Source organism: Mus musculus, chromosome 13, assembly GCF_000001635.26.
Source record: "Mus musculus strain C57BL/6J chromosome 13, GRCm38.p6 C57BL/6J".
NCBI lineage: Eukaryota > Metazoa > Chordata > Mammalia > Rodentia > Muridae > Mus > Mus musculus.
The window spans coordinates 20,449,719-20,476,074 of record NC_000079.6 but is presented as its reverse complement, the minus strand read 5'-3'; the positions used below and the strand labels follow the sequence as shown (position 1 = coordinate 20,476,074).

The window sequence follows — 26,356 nt, the reverse complement described above, 5'->3', positions numbered from 1 at the left end:
GGGAGTTAGAGGGAGAAGTGGGGGGGGGGATATGAGTAAAATGCATTGTATGAAACTCTCAAATAATTAATAAAATATATTAAATTAGCAATACTGTGAGGATCCCATTATTCTTCCATTTCTAAAGCACATAATTGTACTGGGCACAGAGTGACAATCGAAGGTTAGCAATCATCATGTGATCAATTTTATTACAATTAATGGGAAAAGTGAAGAATTGTTGTTCAAATTCTCAATACTTAATTTCAAGAATGAGAGTTAACATATTCATGTCCTTTCACACTCCTGCTGTATAACTTTGCGCTCCTCAGAAGTTTAACTAAGTGTATTGTACTTCATCTGTACCTTGATTTTCCCAATTCCCCATAGTCTATGGACAGCAGGAAGAGCAGTGGAAAGTAGCTTTCTCTTTCAGGAATGAGCAGAATAGTCACCAGACACAGTCTCCGCCCTAACACTGAAGGAACAACTGCAGCAGGAATCCCACAACTCTGCTTTGTCAACACCTCACTGAGCTCAGGAGACAGAATGCCATTGCAGCCATTGGATCCAGGGCCTCACGCACACTAGACAAGCCCTCTACCATTGAGCTGCAGTCCTATCCTCAAGACATTTAATTCCAGCAGTGACTGATGGTATTGAAAACCTCATTCAGAAGTCAGCCTCGCTGCTAAGACCAGTATGGTTGATGGAGAGGGAGATGTAGTAGTAGTTAGTACTCACATTTGAAAAAGAAAAAAGTTGATAGGACTCAGTGCCTAAAATTGTTTGCTATTCTCCAGGACAGGTATCTCCTTCTCCCCAGAAGCAGCTTGTTATCAAAGTGTGAGAGAATTATGCAAAATATATTTTCTTGGGGGCAGGTAGCTTTCTAAAAGAGTTCCAGGATCCAAAAATAGGTTGTGATCTCGAAACAGTTTTACTTCTTCCATAAAAGGCTGCTTTCTTCTCCCATTCTTGCCAACAGGTGCCAGCAAACCCCCTCCCTCTGTAAAGTGATACTACTGGTTCAGAGAAGGGACCAACGGTGGATGGAGCATCACTCTAAAATGACTGTTCCTGAACATGGATCCACGAGCAACCAGTCTTCCTCAAACCTGTGCCTGTCCTCAAGTGGGGGCCAGAGCAAGAAGCTTCAGGAAGAGTTTATTCAGACAGAGAAATGCACCTCTAATCAGGTGGGAGACTCAATGCATCTGACCATACGCAGCCTCAGGACTAGAGGCCAGGCTGCACGCCTAGAGAGGACATCCGCTAAGGAACAGGTCATTGCACTGCTTGATGGCCAGGTCCTCAATGCACTGTCAGCCACAGTCAGGAAATCCTCACTGTCCCCCAGCATCAGCCTCTCTCTCCAATACACAGAGCAGAGGGTCTGTTCCATCCAGCGCCCTCTCCCAAGTCTCAGACAAGCAGAGCCTTCCCAGTTCCTTTGTGCCTTTATCAGTCTATCACAGATTCCCACTTTGGACACAGCGATTTCCATTTCACCTCCACGTGAAGAGCCAGGACACTCTTCAAGTAAAAGGACAGTCTATTAAAGGTTCTCATCAACACATTCCCATGTGCCACTATTTCGCATCATTTCCTTTATAAACTCAGCGATGATGCTTCATCCCCCAGCCCCATAAAAGATTCCAATGATGCTACAGCACTTTCCCGACATAAGATCAGAAATCACATTCTTGCAAAAAGCAACAATCACGAAGCCTCAAACATCAGAGACAAGAGAACAGATCTTCAGCAGAGGTGGAAACTCAAGTTCAGCCCTGCGCTCTGCACCCAAGCTGAAGGCAACACCTTCCCTCTCATGCTTGCCAAGATCATAGCTCCTGTGGAATTCTGCATTGTGCCCGGGCTTCCTCTTGACGTGTATATTTTTAAGTTTGTGGCAGGAGGTCTGCAAGGGCAGTGACCTTTCCTCTCCCTGTGCTGATCTTCACTGCTCATTCGCAGGACTGCTCTCTTGCCTGTCTGTGATCACTAAACACGGCAAATTTCATCACTGGTATCAGAAAATTAAACCCCAAGGAACAGCGCACTAGCACAGAGCACTCCAGCTCTGGTACGGAGCCAGTGCTTAAACGTAACTTTGCAACCCCCCTGGGTTTCCGAGGTTGGAGAGATGTAACACAGAGCCCTTTCACACATGCTTTCTGGCTGCTAAAATCTTTCTGCCCACATCTCAACTCATCTCTGACATTGATTTGAAAAAGCACATTTCAGTTTGGACACTGGTTCCTGAAAAGGGGCAAGGACACGACCTAGCCCGGTGGCACATTTCTGAAACTGAGAACAGCAGTACATGGGGAAGAGATGCTTCCTCCTGTGGCCAGGATCCTGAAGAGTGACAGATCATTCTAACAACATCTCTCTTCTCCATGCAAATGTCAGCTATACAACCTGGCAGCTTCAAGCTCTGTGCTCATGCCGTTTCCTCCTTTTGACCACTCCACAGGGTTAATTCTTACTAATGTGGTTTTAAACACATTTTCTTTGTAATGCATCAATACCCAGGGAGACAAGACACGGCTCCACTCCTCACACTAATCCTAACTAGATTGTCAACATCCGAATATAATTCACAATCAACTACAAATCCGACCGGAATCAAACAAAGCAGGAAGCCTTTTGAAGCAGTCTCCCGTATCATGGGAACCTTTGCATGGGTGTTCTTCCATGTGCTCCTTCCAACTCGGCTTTCTTGGCAGACAATAGAACAAAGCTACATTCTATCTCAGCCTGCTAATACCAGTGCACAGATGTGTAAGACAAAGATTTACTCACCAAGCTTCCGTAAGTCCATCATCCCCAACGACATATACTGCGTCTAAGCTGCTGCCACAAATATGACTTAGAGTCGTGCCCCAGTAGGACAGTGTGCCGGAAGACCAGAGGGCTGCCCAGTAAGCTTGCTCAGGAAACAGGTTTCCAGTTGAGCCATGTGAACAGAGACCCGCTGCACACCTTCGAATGGAATACGCTCCAAGTCCAGAAGAATAAGCATGGAGCTTTGCTTATGTTTATGGAGCTGAAGCCCAGGGGTGCTCCGATTGGCAGGAGTTGTGGGAAGATCAGCCAATCAAAGGGAGCTTCCATTTCAGGGAAACTCCTGCTCATTTATTTAGCATCTTCAGAGATCATCGGCTTTTCTGGGAAGAGCTTTTCTCTGATCTGGTAGTATCACAAGGTAAAGGATCCTTTGCAATTTAATTTCTCACAATCTTTGTCAAGACACAAAGAGCTCCCTCTCTTAGTTCTCCTCGATACCTCTACTTTTTCCTATGAGGGACTGAAGAAAGCGAGGGAAAGAAGAGGACCGAGAAGGAGCGGGAGATAGTTCACATTCATCAGCCTCCACCTTGGTAGGAAGGAGGGTGGGGGGGAGTGCCAGGGCTCAATAATTACTGATTCTGTTGCCATGGAAACAGACTGGCTGCAGCGAGTTGGATTCGTGTAGAACATCTGCTGCCAGACCCATAATCAACTACAATCTCATCTCTGCCCCCCTCTACTTTTATTTGATTGTAATGCATACTTCCACCTTCTCTCCACTACAGTTTTTAGACAGAAAGGCTACGTAGCTGCCTTGCTTTGTAAAATACATCATGTGCTGTGGGGATGCTCACACGCCCAGAAACACAGAGAGAGAGAGGGAGAGAGAGAAGCTTTCATCCTAGCAGGGGTCCCGAGGGAGGATCCACACTCTGATTCCAACTCGAGATGCAGATGAACCTAAAGAGCCTCCACACCTAATTCAAATCCACAGAAACTTGGAATCTAGCAGACGGGTGGGGGGGGGGTATCTTTAAATCATTACGTAATAGCCTTGGAAAACCCCAAAGAAAAGTTTACACTGGTGCTTCTCAGAAAGTGTTGTCTTGGTTTCTAGCAAGCCTTTAAATATTGAGATGCCCGAATCCGGAGGATTTTGTAAACATAAAGTCTTTAGGTTAAGCTCTCTCTTGCATCAGCATTTCACCAAAGCACCTAAGGTATGAGAGACCTTCCTTAATTTTCTCAGCACATTTTCATCTCTCCCATCTCTTCCCCTCCTGCTTGCTTTAAATTCTCCTGGTTGCACGCGTGGCATGATCAGAATTAATGTCAGATGCCGTATGCGCTGCTGTCTGTCTCCTTAGCAGCAGGGGCCGCCACTGAGCAATGAATGGCTGCATGAATGGAACTGTCAGGTTCCTTAGAGGGGAAACCAAGACATCAATCTCTCACGTACATGCCTACATATGCATAAAATGACAAACATGAAAAAAGCTGTGCTCTGACATGCATGTATAGATATATAAAAAATGACATTATGAAAAAAAAAAAAGCCAAGGTCTAAGCAGATCTGTTGTCACTATCAGCATCACTATATCCTCAAGGCAAACTGTCTGTTCCACAAAGGTCTTTGCAAGTATGATGCTGTTGTGGTGATTACATGAAGCGTGTTTTTGACAGGGCTGAGGCTGAGAAGGCTCATTGGATGTCTCTGGGTCTGCTAGCAAAGTAAGTTACATGCTTAGCACAGCATCCTTTGTTCCTAAAGAACAGTAGCTCTGAGCTCCCTTTATTCTTAAAGTGAGTGACCACCTGCCCAAATCCCACAGCTTCCATTCCATGGTGTTTAGATCTGCCTTTGATCACATTAGATTTGCTCCTTGAAGACTATGGACCCTGATGTTCCACTCGGTCCCTTTATGTCACTGTGGACTTAGAAAGGAATCTTTACCGATTCCTGTATTCTAATGCCACTGATCCACTCTTACCCTCTTACCTTGTTGAAAAGATCCAAATATCCAACTTGTTTGACACAGAAACATGTCATTTCACCCCAGATCCTTCATCAAACAAAACTCAATATTTTTCAGCAGTTGTTGACTGTGTCAGGAATTTAGGCTAGTGATACAACCAAGTGACACGGCTTCTGCCCTCAGCTCTCAGCCTTGAGTTCAGCCAACTAACATAATAAAGTGTACCTGTGGGTGTGCAGGAGAGATCTGAGCTATATGTGCAATGAGCACAGAAAGTGGGTCTGACCTAGTGAGGCCAGGAAGCATATCTAAGAAGCAGTGCAATCAGCCAGTATTCAAAGTACCAAAGAATCAAAGTTAATGAACTGATATAAGGAGCACACCCACACAGGGCTTGTGCTAGGAGCCTGGCATCTTGGAAAAGATGGAGGAATGTCCATGAGACAGACTAGATGCACTAGATGCAGTGAGGACGAAGAGGAAGGTATGAGGCAAAGCAAGTAGCGTTCTAGACACCAGGTGAAAGGTCAGGTTTTATTCTGAAAGCAATGATAGTTAGTTATGGTACTCCATTAAATGACTTCTTGCTCACGAACATACCGACTTTGTACATCTCTCGGTTGTGTTCAGTGGTATACCAACAGTAAATCAATGTGATTCAAATAATCTATTCCAGGATATTCCTAACTTGTTGGCTTGGCCGGATAAGCAGAACTAAGCTTAATGATCACTCTGGGAAACACCTTAAGCATTTGGCCTTGATTAACCAGGAGTCGTCCTTACTGAGAACCTGAGAAATAGCATTGTCCTTGTTATGCGGATGGACGGACTGAGGTCTAGGAAGGTTAAATTTGACCAAAGTTCCAAAAACATTAAGGGGTAGAGCTGTGATGTGGACTAAAGGATTCTGGCTTCAGTTTGTCTAGCTGTGCCCCATGTCAACCATGTGTATGAAAGTCCTTATTAAAAATGCAGATTTGGGGTTTCGCTGCCTCTTCTAAACGAGGACTTTATGGAACATGTTCCTGAGAACACTAGAGGATTCTTAGACACAACTCAGCTTGATGATCACTACAGACATGCTTGCACAGAAAAAAAGATGAATCCCACATTAGTTTTCATGGTATACCATGCAAAAGGGCATTATTTTTGAAAATTGGTATGTGTGTCTCACTATTTCAGGCCATCTCCAAAAAGCCATTCTTACAAAAAAAAAAAAAAAAAATCAAGGTCCACTTTATCGTTGGGAGTGCAAATTCCTATTGCATCACATGACCTGAAGTTAGCTGAGGTGACTACCCAGCTTCCCATGGTGCTCAGCAGCTGCTCTAAGGAACAGACTTATGAAGAAGTATGGGGGTTTCTAGAGGCCTCTTTGGGGGCCATGGACAGTGTAGCTCTTCTAGCGATAGCTTTTCTGACTCCTCTATTTTAAGGACACTGACCTACTCTGACCCTCTCACCTTGTTGAAAACATGTAAATATCCACTTTTAATGCAGAAACATATTAACCGTAAAGGTAGAACGGTTTTTAGACCAGCTAGTTAACATCTTCACCCCAAAACTAATTTTTAAGTCAAAATGCAAAGTTAACTACTATTTTTAAAGCTTCAGTCCTGTCAAATCCTTCTTATTTATTTACTCAGGGTAAGCATGTCTACTAACGTACCCACTCATGGATCCAGTTTATAGAAATAACAAGTTTCACTAATATTTCCCAAGGGGACCTTCCTAAGACATAGTCCCCATGGACACTTCCATGGCTCCCTGTGGAGTCCTGTCCTGAGGGAGTATTCCTTAGATCACGGGGTGGCTGCTCTTTTAAAGTCCCATGGTCTTCATAGTCCTCTTTAAGTTGTGGGATGAGAAGGGCAAACACCAGCTTTTAGAACTGCAGCTACACATCAGAATTAGAGTCCCTGGGTGGTCTTCACCAGTTGGAAGATGTCTCTTTCCACTTGAGCGCACTGAGCCTGTGTTCTTTGCTCCACCCTGGGTAAGCATTGTCAGTACCCTAGTCCTACATTTTCTTAGGCAGATTCTAAGTTTGATTTCTTTCCCAAACCATGCCTTATATACTGCATCAAATCTGAGAAAATATTTTTTATAATGCTTTTAAACTTTACAAACTATAAAAGTTCTGTTAGGTGACAGAATTCCCCCCATAACTACAGCAACTGCTACAGAATGCTTTCTAAAGAAACATTCAAATTTACAAAGAAACCTGATATTGTTATATTAAGCATTAAAAGATGGAAAACAACAATTCTAGTCATCACAAAGAAGTAACAGTAATAAAAGTCAACCCATCTATTTTCAAACTCTCTGTCCCAAACATGTTGCTTCTCCCCCTTCAGCATTGACTTCATCTGGAGACATGTGCATCACTACAATGAATGTGATAGTGATGACCTCACTGTTCTAAATACAGCTCTGCTGTGTGGCTCTTTCTTTGGGTGGCTAGTTCCCTCTACACAGTCTTGAGAGAAAAGTGGAGCTTTAATGAAATTCCAAACAAATAGTCTGTATTTCAATAAGTTCATTTTCAACCACATCTTTGTCTTCTTAAGACACCCCACTATACATGCATATACATCACACAAACATACACACACATACATAACACACACACACATGCAAACTTATTCACTTCTAAAATGGAACAAGCTGACTAACCCTAGGCTAAACCATGTTTATAAAGCTATGTGGTGAGAATGGAAACTCTGCTCAAATAGTTATTACTGGCTTGCTTCACTTGGTTATCTCATTCCAGAGACACGAGCAATACAGTTGGCCAGTCATTTGGGTTGAGTAATACAATCATCTCTGATTACTTTATTTATTTTAAATAAAAAACATATGCAAAATTTTAAGTAAATATGTAAGAATAACTTTATCTCAGGAGAACAAGATCAGTAACTGTCCATAGAGTTATTCTATACATGGATAGTTGCTTGGCTTCTCACTTATATGTAAAGACATTCATAAACAAAACATACAAAATCTGATACTCTGTCACTGTGTTTTTAGGTCCCAAGCCAGAAAGCTCTTTGTGACAGGGATAAAGATCACACACAGAACTATCAGCAAATAGATGTGCACGTTTTTCGCAAGCTAATATCATAATGTCCATTTACAAATGGAGATAGTGATGTTCCTTAAGTATACATAAGTACCTTGTTTTCAGCCAATACCTAATGATAGGGGACTGCCATGACATAGACTCAGAAATCTGTCTAAGGAGATAGCTTCCTATAGCCTCTGTCCTCCAGAGCAAGCCGCTAGAGCAGGATCACTCTCACAGCATCTAAGTCCAAGCAAGTTAGACAAAATGAATCTTTAACCTGGTGGTAATACCTCAGACTTTGCTATAATGATATTTCCCTCAAAAATGTCTAAAGTGTAGGGAAATTCTACAAATACTGTGAAAAACACACATCCACAAAATACAAGCCCATTTTACAACCTGCACAGTCCTTCATTTCTTTTCCAAAATGGCAGGAGGGTTAGGATCCAGTTAGGGGATGTTTGGAGTGTGGCAGACTTGACAAAATTGAAAGGACTTACTTGAGGCCAATGGGAAAGAGGAAGGGAAGATTTCTAACAATCCTGAGTGTCTTAGAAAGAAGAGCTGGGAAAACTCAGATCTCAGCATCTTGCCAATTTAAGTTTTCCAAATATGCTAGGAAAATGTGTCCCAGAATTGAATGCTGGAGAGAATCATGCCAAAAGGAGGCAATGAACATGCCCACATTCTCAGTTCAATGTTGCCAAGTGTGTCCCTGGCAATATGGTGTCAGAAGCCTACTGGGTCAACAGGAAGATACTCTATCAATAGTACAAAATGCAAACAGCTTTTGTGCCATTGTGAAAAGGGGGCTTTGGATCTCACTACACACCAGTTTCCAGGCCTTTGTTGGAGTCCACCTCTCCTTACGCTGAAACATATCCATTCCCCAAGGAAGCAATTGCACCTTTTGAGGAAGAAAACACTAGTTTATGATATTCTCATTCTGAAGACTACTCTCATCCAAAATGTTAGAGATTAAATCTTGGCTGACTCTCTTATGAAATGCTTAAGCACCAGAGACTATCGCTTCCTCTGCTTTTCTGCTTCAGATTGACAGATACATCAGCACATCAACTGGCCAGATGCCTTTGCATCCTGGTCTCCTGTCGCTGCATCAGAGCATAGCAAGCAAGGCATGAGGAAAAGGTGAACAGTGCTGGGAACAAGAGGAACAAGAAGCTGGAGCAGGTAAGTGACTTCCTGTCCAGCCAGCAGGTAAAGACGACTAGTGCAGCACGCAGGAGAGAGAGAGAGAGAGTTAGGCAGTCACAATCAGGGAGGTCATGCAGCAGATGTAGAAGAGGATAGAGAAAGATGGGCAGATGGGTTTGTACAGCTCCAGCAGGCACAGGAACACAGTGGATGGGGCTTTCCACACAGCAAAGTGGCCACCTACAAATTCTAAAGTGACTTATAAGAATGAGTTATTTTTATGTTCACCCTCTGTAATAAAAGTGGTTGTCATCAGATGCTGGGAATATCACAACTCTGTGTGAAAATGCATTGAGTAGTGGCAACTGTACACTCAGAACCACAATGTCAACAGTGTGCTTGCACATAGTGAAGCCCTGTTGCCCTCACTGGGGTGAGCTGCTTGTTCTCTAAGCCCAATCTTTCTCTGCTTGAAAAGGGCCATATGGCTTCAAACTGTCCCTCATTCCACTTTCAGCTACAGACATCTGTGTGTCTCAACTCCTGGACAAATGTTCTGGACTCGTTACTTCTGACTCTCACGGGGAACAGGCTCTACAACCTCAACTGTACAGGAATTAAATTCAGATACGACATAATCTGATTTTATTAATTACTTTGCTACTTACTTGCATATTTAAGTTTCTAACTTCAGAAAGTAGTTATTAAGTTGATGATAAAAAAAATTGGCCCCATGGGTGATAAGTAATCCTCTAATATGCAATGCAAAAGTACCCCCTACTTTTATCAAGTCATGGCAGGGAGAATATGCAGCATGGTTTCCAAATAGCAGCATAGTTTCCAAATAACTACAGTTCTACCAGCACACTGACAGGCAGGAGAATTACGGAGCAAAGAGCTCAAGGAATCTCCAGTGTTGAATCACAGATAAGTTCTTGCTTGTGCTGTTGTGGAATCTATCTTATACTAGACATCTTGGCTCTTTGGAAAAATACACTAAAAAAATTACATTTCGACAAAAATTTCAGTTTGAAGTAAGGTGTCTTTACTAAACAGAATACTTAGAAAGCGCCAATCATGTGCCATGCTTCTTTCAAGGCTTCCCAGTTGGGGTCTGGATGTTAATCAAGTTCCCCTGGGAGCCTTTTTCCTCTTGTATTCCATTATATTTCATCCTTCTCCAACTCCTTGCCGATTTTGCTTTTCCCTACTGTGTTCTGAGTCATAGGCCAAAAGCTCTCCTAAAAGTAGCTCTTTTTGTAACTTTGAGTGATTTCTGTACACTGTCTATGCTATTGCTTTGTCCATGCATTTTACTGTGAAGTTACACCCACCCAGTTCCACCCCAGGAACCCTTTAGAACTAAATTCATTATCTAAACCCCAGGATCACCTCTAAGTGCCTGGCAGAGGATGCTCCAGGCACAGTACAGAGGTTTGGGGGTACTCTGTTCTTCTCCCGAGCATCACGGACTCTTAGGAGATGAGGACCTCTAAAAGCATTTTGATGACTTCCCCCTCTCACTGCTGCACTCCAGCCTGAGCAGGTGAAAGGGATTCTGGGATGCACTCCTGACCATCCCCCACAGCAGACACCTAGATCTTATATAAGAAAACCAAGTGCTCTTAACCTCTGAGCTATCGCTCTAGCCATTCCCCCCCACCCCAAGAGTTTTGACTATGGAAAGATCATGCCATAAACCTGTGTTTTTAAAAGATCCTTCTGGAACCCAGGGACTAGACAGTTTATGGATGGTCCAAGTCCAGATTCAGTGAACAATAAAAGGCACATACAGTCTGCAGAAGACATGGAAGCTGCTACAGAGTCCCAGCACCAGGTGGCAGATGTCCCTTTGTCCAACACGTGCAGGATGGCAGAATTAAAGGACCTACTAAAACCAAGTTAGAAAGTCAGATCAACCCACTGTTTGAAGTAAAAAATGTGGGTAGATCACCAAAGAGCTCCTAGAGTTAGAAAGCACTAAAAGCCAGCTGAGAGGAGAGTAAAACAGCAAGACTCATTTTAGACCCATCCAATTTGAAGGGTCTGTGGACTGGTCATACACATGAACTTCAGGAGACTCCAATTCACCTTCTGTTAAAGTCAAGGGATTTTGAGTGGCCAGGAGGACACCATACACAAATACAATAAAAAAAAGGGTGGGCTTAGGGAATGTTTATGCTAAAGAGGTCAGAGGAACAATTGCCTGAGTGTAACAAGGCAAAGATCCCAGGATCACAGAGGCAGGATGGTCACGCTTTAGAGCAATGGGATGGGACTAGCTCTGGGGAGAGATCTCCAGACTTGACAATCAGGAGCTGATTGCTACTCTAGACAAGCAGCAGGGGGACAAGCGACACGGACCACAGCAAGAGGGAGAGGCAGCAGAGTCAGCATTTTCTCCTGGAGGAGTTGTCACCACAGTGACAGGCGGGGACTGAATATGACCTCAGCAGAGGAAAGCACTAGAAAATAGTGTGTAAGGATTGAGGTGACTTGTCTCCATATTTTGGATGAAGAGAAGGGATCAGAGTAGGAGAGATGCAAATAAGCACAATGATGTAAGTTTTATGATTTGTCATGTACACCCTTTTCATTAGAACTTTATTCCAACCTTACATTTAGAGTAACTGGCCAGTTTCCATCCCATTTTTGTCTGAGAAATGGCATGTGTTGAGGAACACTGTCCTCTGTGCAGGATGGCCCTCCAGAGCTCTCAGGATTATTCATTAGTTGGATTACATCACAGGCCATTGGACATATTAACTTTCTATAATGGACTTGGGGGAGGAGCCTGAAAGCCCTGCCTCCTTTTGTAGATATCTATGTAGTTTCTGGGAGTAATAGCCCTTTCTTTGGTGGTTTACATGTAAACTGTTCATATTTCTGTAGGCACTTCTCACCCATTTTCTTAATAAGGCCCAATTAAACTTATTACTTTACCAAGCTTGATGTGCATAGAATAATTTCTTTGTTTTGTTGTGGGTGCCCAACCTTTGGTGAGTGGACATCTGTTTATGACGTGCACTTATGAAAAACTAAGCAACAGCGTAGCATCTTTTCTGATGAAAGAGTTTTCTCAGTGTTAAATACACACAACTGATATTGAAAGTCCTGCTCCCATTTTTTAAATGTAGTTGTAGTGTTGCTTATCTTTCATTTTTCTAAAAATTATGCTAGGAACTGAGGCGACAAAAATGATTTCATGTCCTGCATGTAACTTTTCTCAATGTAGGTTGGTCTTGGCATGTGTATATGTAGTGTGGATCTTTTTTGCATGTGTGCTTTGTAAGCTACCACGAGACACTCTTCATGAAGAAAGACAAGTGTCCAAAGGGGTAAAAGTGCTGCACAGAAGCAAGTAAAATGCTTGAAATTTAGAACTGTCCCTCAGAAGTCTCTCTGCATTTGACAAAACTGGTATATTTTGTGATTAAAGAGATTCTCAAGAGCCAACAATGTATTTTATAACCAGACTTTCCCTCTTTGCTGGAATACATTTTTACCTAGTGTAGGATGGCGTTTTCAGTAAATTAGTAAATGAAAAGGAAAGAAGGCAGATGGAGGTATAGCCCTTTGAGGATACCTGGCTTAGAGTAATGAACGTGTAAGGGGGCTTCAGTGCATTCAGGTGGCCCTGAGAGGAAGATATTGATGATGTAATGATTAAAACTGATAACTGGCAGAGTAGCATCCCAGAGCTGTCCAAGAGGGGTAGAATTCAAAACACAGAAGACCTGGCCATGCAGAGTCTAGGAACACAAGCTCTGCCTGGGAGAAGATGGGTGGTGAGAGCAGATGATGGACAAATATGAAAAGATCTGGGCTAGATCTCAGGCTTCCCCGTGCCTCCTCTGAGACCCTTACTTTTCCAGAAGGCAGAGCTTGACATACTGGATGAGCCTCAGAGAATGACTAATTCTGCATTTCAGTTCCATCTAAATCGACTCATTTAATACTCACAACTATTCTATTAAGTTTTATAATTCAGAGATAAGGAGACAAATAACAAGACAGTTAATCACCCAAACAGGAAATGCTGGAGCTAGAACCGAACCCCATTCCATGGGCTCAGAGGCAGTCTGGCTAGACTCTATGGCAATCTCTCTCATCAGTTAAGTGGTCATAGAACAGGGTACATGAAGGGGGAAAGGGTACTGTGGGAAACTCAGGATGGGAGTCAATGGTCAGTTCTGGAGCGTAGCCACCTTTGCTCTTATGTGACACACAATTACAAAGCTGAACCACTTCACATTCCTGTATTTTGTTTTTTGATTTTTTTTTTTGGTTTGTTTGTTTTGTTTTTAAAGATAGATTCATTCATTCATTCATTCATTCATTCATTATATGTAAGTACACTGTACCTGTCTTCAGACACCCCAGAAAGGGCTTCATATTTCATTACAGATGGTTGTGAGCCACCATGCTGGGATTTGAACTCAGGACCTTAAGAAGAGCAGTCAGTGCTTTTAACCACTGAGCCATCTCTCCAGCCCCACATTCCTGTATTTTGGAAACATACGTATATGTAATATTACACAGCCTGGGTAAGCTGGTGTTTTCTGTCTCTTTTTTAATGTATTTAGGTGTGTGTGTATTTAAAACAACAGCTAATGAAAAAGGGGGCCATGAATTTGAAAGAGAGCAAGGAGAGATATATGGGAGTTTGGATGGAGGACGGGAAAGGGGAAAGATGTTGTAATCACAATCTCAAAAATAAAAGAAATACCTTTTAAACTGTCAAGTATAGACAATTTCATAGGGTTCTTTCTAATCCTCTGTTTGGGAAATCTTCAAATTTCTCTTGGATCCTCAGTAAGAGGCTAGGTGGGAGAGGAGACGAAGGCTAAGAGTAGGAGTGACAGCACTAGGTCTCTTGCATCAGTTGGAAAGTGACTTATAATCTGAAATTCTAGTGACTGCAACATTGTGGCGAACTCCATCCTCTAAGCACAAGTATCTTTTACTCACAGTCTTTTGTATTTTTTTTTTTTCTGGTACATGCACAAGTAGACATCTATTCATCTGAAAAACTTAGAAAACAACCATAACTCACTGGTATCTACTACGGCTAGGGGGCAAACAGCCTGTTTACCCAGTGACCACAATTAAACAAGCCTCACAGCCTTTCTGCCACACCTCGGGTCATTGGCACGTCCATGTCCATTGCCGGCAGACTTTCCATCATGATAAATTACACACATAGGAGCAGCACACCTGGGAGATGCATACCTTTTGTGTCCTTCTGCTTTAAGGACACATTGCAGCCAGGAAGCCTTCAGATAGAATTCCATGCTCTGTGATTCACAAAATGGAAATCTGGCATTCTATGCCAATGACATTGCCTTCTGTGGCAGTTCAAGCAGCAAAAAGCCATATGCCACCTACTTCAAATCTAACCATGCCACACCAATGTGTATGTGAACTAGAAAAAAAGAATATGGGGACCAGAGCCCATCCAAGGAGCCTATTACCTCCAATTCTGCCTAGATATAAATTTATCCTGAGGGGGTCTTCCTGTATTATGCCACTTATGGAATAATGCAATGTCCCCCTAATTTAAGATAACTTTGGAGGCAAAAGTAATGCATAGTGGCGTGTGTGTGTGTCTCTGTGTGTGTCTATTTGTGTCTCTGTGCGTGTGTGTCTAAGATGAGTTTAACACATTCCTGTTTTTCATCTAAGAAGCCCGACCCTCACACTCACGTTCTCAGGTCTGCTTGGATAGCACCTGTAACCTCGAAGGGATGGACAGTTGGACGGTGCATTTGTCCTCTGCCCTAGAAGATCTCTTGACAGCCATCTTGGGAAAGGATAAATGCTATTATTGACATTACTTTCCCTCAGTGGTCCGAAAACATGACAAATGGGAGACTAGAGGGTTCCCTGACCTGCCGGGGTGTGTGGGTTAAGCGTGACTAACAGTGATATAATGAATGGGTGGGGCTGGGAAACGAGCACGGTTCCAACTGTGCTACTCGGAAAAGAGAAACCGAGTTTGATTTGCAGTGGGTCAGATTCTCTGAAGGGTCTCATCACTTTATATAAACTATGCTGGGAGGAGAGTGGTTATTACTGTGACTTTAATTAACAAATGTCAATGTTATTTTATAAGTCTCTCAAAGCACTGATATCTGCAGAAGACATTCTGAAGGGTCGATTTAGCAGGATTTACCAGTAAAGCTTATTGACATCTCAGGAATGGTGGGCTACTGCTGGCTTTGGACTCTGGATCCTCCTGCCTTAGTCTGGGGATTGCAATGAGTTAGCAGCTATCTATAGTACACAGTTCCCAAGTTCTCTGCTCATTTCATATCTATGCACATCCACAATGCTGGGATTATGGCATGTGCTACTATGTCTAGATAAGACAATTCTTTAGACAGCATAACTGCAAAATACTTAGTACCTATGGCCTCTGGGAGCTGAGCTACAGTATCCACTCTGTATTGAAATGATATAAATCAATTCAACTTTTGGCCAGAAGGACCATTTTAAGTGATGAATCAGATATTTCTGGCCATTCATTTAGGGTTTGATCCAAATTAATTGAGCCAATACTTACAAAGCATCGAGAGAATACTGAGATATGAAATTTCTGCATCCAGTAAAACATAGACTTAATGTGGGAAGTTAGATTTATAATTAAAAGCCACTATAGAGCTAGAAGGTATTTTCCAATAGAATATTTGAATTCCACATTGTGGAGGCAGAGGTGCAAAGCTTTGTACTGAATTGAACGGGAGATAGATGGTACCTCTCATACTGAGGTGGCACTTGTGCAAAATCCTAAAGGATAAGTAGGCTCTCGACAGGCAGATGGGAGAAGACGTTTCTGGCAGAGAGAATGAGGATGAGCTAAGGCTGAGAGATGAAAAGTGTTACAGCACGTACAAAAAAACAGTGGGCATTCAGGATGTGCTGGCAGCCTAGGAAAGGTGGGGAGTGAAAGCGAGGTAGAGGCAGGAAAAGTATGTTACCGTGAAACTTTCAGAGCCAGGTAACAGCCAGCCTCAGGAAGTCTAGAAGCAGGAATGATATGGTCAGATTTGATTTTGAAAACAAGATTTCAAAGACAGAAATTAAGTAATGTAACAGTTGGTATCTTAGTTATTCCTATATAGATGCTGTGTAACAAGCAATCACAAAAGATTTTTATACTCCCAGGTCTATAGGTGAGCTGAGATGGCTATTTGGTTATATCTTGACATTTCAAAATGTCGGGTTGACTCTAGAAAACTGCACCCAGATGTGTTAGTCTGGGGTTTGCCCTGAGTTAGCAACAGCTGCCCATAGTGCACAGCTCTTATGTACTCTTCTCATATCACATCTATTTACATCACATTGGTGCAAGAAAGCCTTCTGACCAAGCCAAGGGGAATATGGCAAAGACTTGTAGGTACAACTGTCTCCAAGCAAGCACAGTGTGACGAGGCATCAAGCTGACCACATCTGGGATGAGAAGAGGAACCTACGAATCAATGCAATGATGAAAGGATAAAGGACTATCCAGTGCTTACATGACTCCGGCTAGCGATTGGTTTCAAACAGAAGCCAGTCTATAGTCTTCAAAGAGAACATTACTAGCTTGTGTGTCCTAAGAGAGCTGAAAGTGTTCTGTTATTTTCATATTCTGCTGCACAACCTGATGTAGACCCAAAGATTTTAGAAAGAATGACTTACACTGAAAATGTTGCTTAGTCAATCACCTTATTGGCCAAGACGTAGACATAGATATGGCCGTGCTATTTGTACAGCGGTTGTGAGATCATTTTAAATGTCTTTCCAAACCCAGGCACAGTGCAAGACTCTTATGAATATAGACAATTCAAGGTTCTACTCTGAGATAACTGGAGGATTAATAGTTCACTGCCATATGTTGTAGAGAATAGGTATCCACAGCGACAGAGCAGGGTGGTAGGTACCCCAGGGACATCTGAGTTAGTTGTTAGTAAGCAAGTCACAGGCTTAGGAACCTCCCTGAAGAAGATGTTGGCTCAACCTGGGAAATAAGTGGACTGACTGCCTCCTTAATCGTTTTCTTCCACCTAGACTCATATAGGACCACTTCCTCCTAACTTTAGAGCCAGCAAAGCAGTTACAGGCAACAAGAGAGCGAGAAGGCAGAGAGAGAATAAACAAACTAACAAACAATTAGGAGCCCAGAGCTCTCAAAGTCAAACTTCACTATTCATTTTTCTCCCTTTAACACTTGCCACAAAGGGGCTAAAGAAATTATGGATAAATTTAGCCCTCCCCTTTGGCCTATTCCTGCCTCTCACTCTCTGTTCCTGTTTTTGGTCTTTGGACTCAGAGGTTTTGGTCTATGACTGGTCAGAGGGGGTAGGCTGGTGTGTGGGCTGAGGGAGTCTGGCCAAAAATTGTTTATTTTTATAAGTATAGACATTTTGCTTAAATGTACACTTGGTACATCCTGTGTACATGTGGTGTCCATGAAAGCCAGAAGAGAGCATTGGCTCCCCCAGGACTGAACTAGAGTAATAGAGGGTTGTGAGCCAACACATGGGTTCTGGGACTCCAACCTAGAGTTGGAGCCAGTGCACTTCCCTACCGAGCCACCACTCCAGCCCCGGATCTGGCATCAATGCTGATGGCACCCACAGACCTCACTTAGAGTTTTCTAACTTCTCACAGCTCTTGTTTTGGATCCTTTACAAATTATCATTACCTTTGATTCTCTGTGGTGACTTAAATGACAATTGGTTCCCATAGGCTCCTGTATTGGAACACTTGGGATCCTCACTTGGTAGTGCTGTTTGGAGAGGGTATGGGACCTTTGGAAGTACAGACTTTCTGGTGGAAGACTATCACTGGGGGGGGGGTGCGTTTTTTAAGGGCTTATAGTGTCATCTCAGTTCCGATTTGAGATGATTAATTTGGTTTCCAACTGGACTACATATGGACTCAACTAAAACCTAAAGAGGTAGCACACCTGAGAGGTATTTTTCTTGATTATATCATTTAAGGTGAGAAGAGCCAACCTAAGGCTGGTCCACACTTTCTGACAGCAACCCACATAAAAGGACATGGAAGACAGAAGTTTTTCCTTTCTGCCTGTTTGACCTCGATTTCGATATTGGGTTCATCTACCCTGTTCCTGAATCACTTCTTCACTGCTGTGAGGACATACTCCTTCAGGAGTCCAATGTAGACTGAAGAACAGCAGCTCTCTAGAACCTCCCTGGGACTCTACCCTGGGTCTGGTATTGCTGAGACATCTAGTATAACAGATGGATCAGCAGCCAGATCCATAGCTTTTCCGTTAGGAGACAGCTATTGTTGGACGAGATGGACCACACCCTGTATGTGAATCAGTCTAATAAATCTCAGGCAAACATACATACATACATACACACATACATACATACACACACACAAACACACACACACACACACACACACACACACACACACGTGCGCACGCGCGTGCGCACATACTGTTCCACTTCACCTTTAAGAACCCTGACGAACACTTTTTTTTTATTATTCCCTCTGTGTCCTGTGTATGGATAAAGATGGAAGCTCTCAGTTCCTTGTTCCTGCTGGCATGCCTTCCCCACCCTCTGTTACAGACATCTAGCCCTCTGGAGCACTAAGGAAAATTGTTTGATTATGGCATTTTAACAGAGCAGCAAAATAGTAACTAAATATAGACTCGTTATCTCAATTTATGTCCCCTCTTTGACCTCAGTCCTCTGCCCATCACACCCGGCCCTTTCAGGTGACAATAGGGAGTGACCACATGATATAGCCATGGCCTCTGCTGCACTCTCTACAACTGCATTTTTAAATCTCCCACTGAACATAATTTACTTTGCAATTACAAGATAAATACTTTTTTTGACCAACAAGTACTTACACTTTATAAGAGAACAGCACAGAATGGTACCCCTTCCTAGCTAAGCAACTCTGACTCCTGTCTGCCCTTTCATTTAAAATGCTTTCATCTCATTAGGCCTCACTTAAAATGCGGGTGATTTCCTGTTAATTGAACATATACTAATAAAATGGTGTCTCTGCCATTATGAAATCTCTCTTATACTCCACACTGGAGTCTGGAATTCAGGTCACAGAAACTTGTTAACCATTCACACACAGTCCCCAAAACACAGTTAATAGAAGGGAAAGAGGCTTCAGATGTGGATGAATAGAGCAATCAGCTTGGTGAGTAGTGACGAGTCTCCTAAGGGATGGTCTGTAACTGAACCAAGGGACTGATGGATTGTGCTGCTGTGGAGCGGAAGAACCTGCTAATTGTTTCCTTCTCACATTTGCCAAATCTGGACACAGCAAAGAAAGTTATATGGGCTTGGTCAAAACTTCAGAAGTGAGAACTCTATACTAGTCTTGAATTACAAAGGGATACTGTCTGAATCTATTAGCATTGTCAGGCTTATCTGGGACTGTTTGTGAAACTCATGAAGTTTTATACTACACATGTCCAGTGGTAGACAATGTCCAGAAGGCAAAACACAATAGGTATGACTTCAGCAGACTAGGGTTATCCTAGCCTTTCAAACAAATGTTAAACAACTTAACCATTTTTTTTTACTGTGATTACATGAACAGAAGCAACAAATTGATTTTTTGGAGAACCCTGGATCTCTCTCCCTGCACTCTCATTTGTAAGTGCGGAAGCAGTTGTGTGCAGAACATCTGGGAAAGGTCATCTTAGCTTCTTCCTGAATGAGGCACGCTCCCTGTGATGGTGGAACCATGGCCAACAGGTGTTCTTTTTTAGAAATGTCCCTGTGCAAGCTTGTCTACTTTTCCTGGAAATGCTTGTAGCTAAAATCCTCCAGCATATGGTCTCCTACGACCATATTACCATTGCCTGATACCGGCTCCATCCAGAAACACGATACACAGTTCATCTACTGACACCAGGAGAGTACAGAGCCATCCTGAGTGGTAGGCAAAGTGCTTGCTCTTATTCCACAGATGAGACCCCTGAGGCTCAAGCTGCTGAGTCCCTTTCCACATGGCTATCTGGGTACAAGGAAGGATGAGCTAGGCTTTTTAGTCTCCACTGTGTCTGGCACTGAGCCATGTGTAGTACATTGAGAGATGAGCTGGAAAAGGAAACTTCCAATATCAGGAACCTTAAAGGAAAGCTCCTGCACTCAGGAATGTATTTCCACTGTGGACACATTCCCTTTGTGACCAAGCCAAATTCCAGTTGTTCTCTATACAAGGAAGGAAAAAATATATATATTATTGATATTTGAAAATCTACCTTGGGTACCAATACACAAGACTTGGTATTTCTGTAACAACAAGTTTTGGTATTCTGTCTGGACTCTGCCCGCACAGTTACCTGACAACAGCCAGGAATGCTCCTCCCCACAGTTAGCTACAACAGCCAGGTAGGTCTGGCCACCTATAAAAGGGGCTGCTTGCCCCCTTCTCTCTCTTACTCCTGCCTTTCTCTCTCTTGCCTCCTTGCTCCCTCCTCCCCATTCCCTTCTCCCTCTCTCTTCACGTGGCCGTTACCGGCCTCTACTTCTCTACTCTCTCCTTCTCTCTGCCTTTCTCTGCCTCTACTACTCTCTTACCTACCCACCCTTTGAGCTAAATAAACTCTATTTTATACTACACTGTCATGTGGCTGGTCTCTCAGGGGTAAGGGATGCCTTGGCATGGGCCCACTGAGGCACCCCCTTCCCACACACCCAGCCAGAACATATTCTCATAGGTCTTTCTCATTTTTATGATCACAACAACAATTTCAGGAGAAAAGCTGATGAGGGAAGGGAAATAATGTAAAAAGGCTTACAAGGGCCTGACCAGAAGAGGTTGCAAAACACAGCTCCACACTGCTGTCGCCTGCCTGACTCAGGCAGCCTCATGTCAGCAGCTACCAACACTTTCTTTTTTTATGAAGCAAGTACCTTACAGTCTATTTCAACAAATGCTGTGCATCAAACTAAAGTTAGCAAAGTCACTCTTGGTCTTCCTGCTGTCCTAAGAGAGTGTAATTATGATGAACGAGGACAATCTAATAAAAAGTGGCAAGGACCATGAACAAAGCCCAACGCTACCTCGAATTAGCAGCTGACAACCACAAGCACAAGAATCCACTCGCTACTAGTCATTGGGAAACATTAAAGGAAAAACTACATCTTTTCATTACAATGCATTTGGTTCTAGAGGATGTCTGTCTATACTGCAAACCTACAAACCTATTGTGGCAGATGAGAAGGCTTTTGAATAAATACTTGTTAATAGCCTGGACAGATAAAATAATATATAATCTCATTGCACGACACAGGGTTTCTTTAAAAGACAGCTCCTCTACTTAAATATTCATGTTTCAATTAAAATGTACACCTACTTTATTAGCCACACCAGGTCCAGTTCAGATCAATAACAGCAGCACTAGATGGAATTCTAATGAAGATAAACAACTCTGAGTCCTCTCAGCTCCCCCTGGGCACCACACACAAAGCTTCCTTTCATTACTTGCTGCAAGCCTATTTTACAGTCACCTGCCTCATGCAAATGAGGAGCCTCATGTTTATTCATGAGGAGAGTTACAGACTACCTTTCATTCCATAGGCTGGCTCAGTGAACCTAAAGAGTGAGCTGAGCAGGGCTGGGAGGAGGACTTCTGAATATACAACTGTCTTCTGCAAAGCACACACTGGAAGTCAGTAAGCCAAAAGCAATGTGAGAAGTAAGCCGTCCCCTGTGAGCCCAGGCATTTGCCAGTGTTAACATTTTAACCACCATCCCATTTTATGCCACACCAAGATCCATTATTTTCTGTGACTCCTCTTCAGGGGATTTCTTAGAATGTTTCCTTCTGGTCCATTCTCCAATTCTTCCTAATTGGGATTTTCTCCCATTGACACAGATGATGCCCACAGCTTGGCCAAGGGGCAGCTGCTTTGCTAGCCCCGGGTTGTTCCACCTCGGTCTCTGATATTTTAAGCATCCACGACTTTTCATCTGTGAGTGTAAGATTCCAAGCCTTAGCAAAGTGTGCCTAGCCTATTTTTGCTGTTGGATAAAATTCCAAGATAGCTCTATTACTTACTTCGCAGTAAGGCCACTTTTAAAATTGTCACTTCCATTTCATTACATGGAAACATGCAAAGTTGTGTCATCTCCGTTTATAATGTTGATTTTTGATAGTGCCATCAATACCAAAAAGACAGATTGCTGATGGTCCTTAGAATGACTTGAGTACCACTAAATGAGTCTGACCAAGTAGTCAGCTTTTGGAGAGGCCCTAGTTCTCATCAACTGTTAGGGACACACAATTCTTGAGGCCTGCTGATATCCTATTAGGCTGCTATCATGATGTGCCAATGTGGGAAACCAAGTCAGTTCTTAAAGCTGTTTGGCAACAAATTGCTGAAGTCAGCATAAGTTTAATTTTTGCCACTGTTAGGTTAGTCGTACCGTTCAGAACTTGGCGTAAGGTTCACGGACATCTTCACCATTCACCACCATTTTAACCTGATATGCTTAAAATGAACTTCAAAAAGCTGCTTGGCCATGTTTGCAGATGAGATTTATCTTATGATTTCTTTTTTAAAAAGCTGTATCACATCTGCATATAAATTTACTTCCTCAACATATGTTTACATGTATGACTCCAATTACTATAGCATCACCAATAAGAGAAGATGAGACAGCATTTCCATTTTTCTTTTTTGTTAATTTTCAGGCATGGAATTTTTGAGTATGACAAATGGTCACAGTACTCTTCTCAATGCAGGCAGTCTGAATTAGTTGGAAATATGTGTGGCATATATCTATATCAATAGGTGGAAATCCCATTGTTACAACTCACCTTGAGTGAGCAACTCTAACTTCATGAAAACAATTCGTGGATAGCTTTTTCCCACTGAATGGTTTCCCTGGTCGGTGGTTCTACTGCCCACTGAGCTAAGAGGTCCTATGTGCTCCAAATGTATCCACGGTTTGAGACATACTGCTGCATAGATCCATATTCCACTTGCAAACTCTTGTTAGAATAATTAAAGTGAGACAACTACAACCCACACAAGCATAAAATAAGATTCCTGTAAACAAAACATTATAAGTGAAGCCCTCAAATGATGGTTGGGCCACTTGTGTGGGAAAATAGCTGGCAGCAGTTTAGCTCTTCCCTGACACCCCTACAAATGAATAATGCATGTTCTAAAATATTGGTAATAAAAGCCAAAACACAGAATACAAACTCAATGGCCTGAATCAAGGGATTATTCTGTAGACTGCTATATCTAGAAAGTGAAAGTTCTTTCCGAAGCATAAGTATTTTAATCATCCCAATTCTACTTCTCTTACATAAATAAGAAAACTTCCCGTCTGCTGCTCCTCAAGACTGGAAGAGCAGTAGCCAGCTGCTTTTCCAAACGCCGTCTTCCAGCAGTGGCATTAACTAGTGACATTAACTAGCACATTCCAGATACCTTCAAGCTGAAGCCGAAGTCAGGGTACCCACCAGAAGCTATTCCTGCCTTTGCTAGAACGTGCTGCAAGTGCTATGTTGGTGAAATTAAAATTTTGAATTAGTGGCCCTGAGGTAGGCAATTCAATCTCCATTTCATGCTGTATATAAAACGACCAGAGCCTGAGATATCGAAAGTATTTCAAAAGCAATGGTGTTTCATGTTGGGTTCTTTTAAAATATTCCTGAATTCGAATTTAGACAATCTCAGGAACATGATATCATTTAAATCTACCAGAAACTCCAAACCCACATTTGTTCCTAAATTCAATCTCCTCTGCTACCAAGTTAATAACAAGAAGAAAAGTGAACTGATTTCAATTTCAGCACTTCTCTCTGCTTCCATTTATTATTGAGTAAAGCGGCACAGTGGTTGATAGGCAGGAAGCAAGAAAAAAGAAATAAAAAATGGAAAGGCTGCATGGAATGGTGGTAGTGGCTCTCACACTGCACACTCATTGTCGTCTTTCTTTTTGCCCCCAAAGTAAAAAGGCAGGGAGAACAGGGACACAAAGGAAAGGGGACACAAACATATCTGTATTGAGCCTGAGAAGCTCTCAGCTGAATTCTGGAATTATGTCTACCAGTCAAATTACAAGCAAAGAGTTTTTCTATCAATACTGTATTAAAAGTTGTTATTAACACTTATAGATAAAACAAACACAGATAAAATATAGACTATGATGGTCAGCAGAATACCCTCCAAGGAGGCCCATGTTTTAATCCCTAAGATGTGTAAGTGTGCTACACGGCAAAGCGTTATTTAGGTTACCAATAGAATTAAGGTTGTTTTTTTTTGCCAACCTTAACACTGGGAGCTTATTATCGTGAATTATCCAAATTCCAAACAATCTTGGGACACTTAAAAAAAAGACATCAGAGGTGGCATCAGAAAGGACTAGACCCACAGCGGTTGGCATTGAAGAGAGAGAAACAGGATGCAAACCAAGGAATATAGCAACCTCTAGAAGCTAAAGACTGTGAGGAAACAAATTTTCCCCTAGAACATTCAGATAGAAACATTGCTTGTTGAAGCCTTAACTGTGATCCAAGGAGACACTGTTAGCTTCTGAATTATAGAACAGTCAGATAAAAAATTTGCATTGTTCAAGCTACTAATTCTGCAGTCATTTGTGGTAGTAGGAAAAGAAAATGAATACATATGCTATTTACTATTTATCTATATCTATGTATCTGTGTACTTATATTTCAATAAATTCATGTATGTGTTTATGCATTCATCTTGAAATATGCTTTTCTTTAATAAGCAGGGGAAAAGCAGAGTATTATGGGAAATTAAAATCCCGTGTCTTTTCTATGCTTGACCCCTCTCTGACACTAATTCTTGAACCAATGTTAATCTATATCACGGATGGTGAGGTAGCCTTCCACGAGGAGTGAGTGTCCTAACACAGAACACAGAGACTTGCTTGGCTGGCCTGCCCCCACAGCACATGAAGAGTCACGCTGATCCAGGGCAGAGTGGCCACAGCCACTTTGAAAGGCTATTGATTTAAGTCTCCTCTTGTGACTTGAGTGGGGAAGGCCTCCTTTCTCTGGGGTGATTTGCACCTGAATAGCAAAGTCTCTCATAATCAAGTGAAGTACACAGAGGAGGCTGTGGCTGTGATTGCAAGTGAATTAATGGCTTCTTCGCTCTCAGGCTTCTTTGAATCATGCCTACTCAGACAATGATGTTCAGACAAATGCACCTTGCTGATCGGGGTTCAACGGGGACACATTGGATGGTAAAGGAAAGATGGAAGGCACCACAGAGGGAAATGACCTGTGGATGAGGTAACTATGCCAGGGCAGTGCCTGGCTCAGGCTTCAGCCCATTTCCTGCTTTCCTTTCTTTTCAACCATGAGTGGTTAAAGATAACACAAAACAGAATTTGGAAACAAAACAAAATAGAGGTGACAAACATTCAGACAGAAGGTAACAGGGAGAAAAATGAAGTTAGAAGTTTAGATGTTATCTATGTCCCAAGGCCACAGAAGTAGCACACCAAATTCTTAGATAGTTATGATCCTTAGAACCAGGAGAGTGGGTTTGAGCAAAGGGCTGGAGCCTTGTTTAGAGTCATGTTACAACGGTTACAGGCTAAACTATACCTGTCCAGACCCTAAAACTAGACATAATTAGCCATTACTGTTATACATGTCTGTTGCAAAGAGAAATATGTTCTTAATCTCTAAAAGTAGGGACTCTGTTTCAAACTCCTCTAAGTTGACCCGGAAATTCTCACATCTATCGCAGCAGGAAAGTCATATTCCCACAAGTAATGACAATGGAAGAACAAACAAATGCTGGTGAGGTGGCCGAGAGGGTAAAAGCATCTGCCACTAAGCCTAGCAACCTGAGTTCAAGACCTGGAACCAACACAATTAAAGCAAAGAACTGACTACTCAGGCAAGCTGTCCTCTGAAATGGTCCATATAACCCTATAGAGATAGATAGAGATAGAGATAGAGATAGAGATAGAGATAGAGATAGAGATAGAGATAGAGAAAGAGATAGAGATGAGAGAGAGAGAGAGAGAGAGAGAGAGAGAGAGAACCTCCATCATAGAAATAATTGTTATTTGGACATAGAAGCAGTCATATGAACTTAAGGTGTCCATACTACACAAACATACCAATGGACCAGCCAGTTGTCTTCTGTATTGGCTGGCTCTCCATTTGTCTTCTACACAGATAGAGGGATGACGCCTTACTTAATAGCCTCAAACCAGTGACAAAGCATCCCATACCAAAACCACAAAGGAAAAAATCACCAGGAGAGTTTCTCCAGAAAGGTTCTCAGTTGGTGGCCTTGGCTGAGACAAAGGGGCCAAAGCGACCCCAAGCAGATACCTAGTGGTTGCTTCCATTTTGGGTGCGATTTAAAATCACACTCCT

At 42.5% G+C, this 26,356-nt stretch overlaps 1 protein-coding gene and 1 long non-coding RNA gene across 9 annotated transcripts in view; one reads left to right on the top strand and one right to left on the bottom strand.

Moving 5' to 3' along the window:
• Positions 1–26,356, bottom strand: part of Elmo1 (engulfment and cell motility 1) — a 517,847-nt gene that overhangs the window by 132,279 nt on the left and 359,212 nt on the right. The window contains exon 1 of one of the 8 annotated variants that reach the window (NM_198093.3): positions 2,788–3,085. The exons of the other annotated variants lie outside the window; for them this stretch is intronic. The gene's annotated coding sequence lies outside the window, so the exon portion shown is untranslated. Of the gene's footprint in view, positions 1–2,787; positions 3,086–26,356 lie in introns of those variants that run through there. 8 annotated transcript variants of the gene reach the window in all.
• Gm32036 lies at positions 3,106–25,055 on the top strand. Its single transcript, XR_003950640.1, has 3 exons — positions 3,106–3,190; positions 8,871–9,009; positions 17,961–25,055. It is a non-coding gene; the product is annotated as a predicted gene, 32036 (long non-coding RNA).